Source organism: Acinonyx jubatus, chromosome B4, assembly GCF_027475565.1.
Source record: "Acinonyx jubatus isolate Ajub_Pintada_27869175 chromosome B4, VMU_Ajub_asm_v1.0, whole genome shotgun sequence".
Taxonomy (NCBI): domain Eukaryota; kingdom Metazoa; phylum Chordata; class Mammalia; order Carnivora; family Felidae; genus Acinonyx; species Acinonyx jubatus.
This window is the reverse complement of record NC_069387.1, coordinates 91,711,151-91,713,538: the sequence shown is the minus strand read 5'-3', so window position 1 is coordinate 91,713,538 and position 2,388 is coordinate 91,711,151.

The window sequence follows — 2,388 nt, the reverse complement described above, 5'->3', positions numbered from 1 at the left end:
TAAAATATTAAAAAAAAAAATTATCTTGAAAGAGAGAGAGAGCATGAGTGGGGAAAGGGCAGAGAGGGAGAGAGAATCCCAAGTAGGCGGGGCTGACATGTGGCTGGATTTCAAGACCCTAGGATCATGACCTGAGCTGAAATCAAGAGTTGGACATCCAACCGATTGAGCCACCAGGTGCCCTCAACTAAAATATTTTTATTTAAATCCCGATAAATACCAATGCTAGGGATATTTTTTCCTTAAAACGAAAAACCTAACTGTATGATAGCCAAGATTTGAACTAATATCTACATTTCAAATTGGTACTTTCCACTACACCAGCTTTGAAAAATTGTTTAGAGATTCTAAGATTGAAATAATGGATTTCATTGTGAATGCTAGTGACTGAGAAAGGCCACTGCTTCTGTTTTGAAAATGACTGTGGGGTTGCATCTAGTTTTAGCAGAAAAGACAACTCTGCTCAGCAAGTAAAGTCTGTCATTGGCTTTTTGGTGGGGAGGAGGAAAGAAGGTGCTGGCACCTGTGTATCTGAGTTGTGGGCAGAACCTTCCTGTTCAAGTGCTGTTAACTTGAAGCCCAAGAATAAGCACTTGAGAAATCTGAATTTCTAATTTCATGCACAGTTCTGATGGGGAGAGTTACATCTGAATTTCTAAGGGATTTGTGATAACTACTGTTTGAGACATCGAGAATAACTGCTCTCTTTTACAGAATCCCAAAAAGGGACAATTTTGACAGCATAGCATAGTGGTTCACAGCACCTAAGTTTCAAATCCTAGTTTTGTACAACCTTGAGCAAGTCATGAAAACTTTCAGAGCTTCACTTTCTTTACGGTGAAAGTGGAAGCAGTAATACCTACACGATAAAGTTATGAGGCAGATACAAGAATGTAAACTCCAGAAAAAAAATTTTGTCTGTTTTACTCATTGCTATATCCCCAGAACCTGAAACAGTGCCTGGGGCACATAGTACGTGCTTAAGAAATTAAGGAATGAAATGTAGTAGTACTTTTCTTAAAAAAAACCAAACATACTTTTAATGTTTATTTTTGAGGCAGAGAGAGACAGAACATGAACGGGGGAGGGTCAGAGAGAGAGGGAGACATAGAATCTGAAGCAGGCTCCAGGCTCTGAGCTGTCAGCACAGAGCCCGATGCGGGGCTTGAACTCACAGACCGTGAGATCATGACCTGAGCCGAAGTCAGAAGCTCAACCGACTGAGCCACCCAGGGGCCCCTTGTAGCAGTACTTTTCTTTAAGACTCATGGATCCCATGCACATAGTAACAATCAACAGAAGATAGCTTTTTAATAATAATAGAGGAGGGGTCCCTGGGTGGCTCAGTCTGTTAGCATCTGACTCTTGATCTCAGCTCAAGTCCTCATCTCAGGGTCTGGAGTTCAAGCTCCACGTTGAGCTATGCGCTGGGCATGAAGCCTACTTAAAAAAATAAAAACAACAGCAGCAATCCTCTGAGCTGTTGCTCAAGTTACCTCAGTTGAGAATCCATGCTCTACCCTTTTACCTACTCGCTCAATAAAACATGTTGAGGGAATAGCAGTCCAGCTTTTGTTTGAGAACGTTTCTTCTAGGTAGGTAAAAAGACACAATGTACAGGCTAAAACTGTTTTCCATCCATATATGGGTTTTTGTCCTTATTTCAGTCCTCGTGTTACTACAACCAGTAGTGGAATAGTGGAACAGTTGGGAATATCTTAAGATCAACTGAACTATATTGTAATTCTTTAGCTACAGACTCTAAGGCTTCCTACTATATTCTACTAAATCTAAGAAGCACTTTAAAAAAACACATTTTAGGGGACCCCTGAGTGGTTCAGTTGGTTAAGCATCTGACTCTTGATTTCAGATCAGGTCATTATCTCAGGGTTTGTGAGTTTGAGCCCAACTCAGTTTGTGAGTTTGTGCGTCGGGATCTTCACTAACAGCACACTGTCTACTTGGGATTCTCTCCCAAGGCCCGTGCTCCCCCCCCCCCCCCCCAAATACATACCTAAACTTAAAAAAAAAAAAAGGTACTATACAAAAATTTCTGTAATAGTGTTATCTTTGCTCTTTAACATTAATTACACAAGTGAATGAAGATTACTGTATGTACCTCAAGTTTTGCAGACTGTTATTTTGACTACCTAGGGAGAATCTCAGTATACTTTAGAAGCAGAAATATCTTGAGATGCTAATGTAAAATGAATTTTAATTCCTTTTGAACTTGTAAAATAGATATGTGTATGTGATAATGTGGTGGGATCATTTTCTTCTACTTTTGTTTTTTCCTGAGTTTTTAAAATTACTAATAAACAATATATTTATAAAATATGCAAATGAAAATTAAAAATTGAAGGCAAAAGAGGAGTTGTGGAGTTGTCT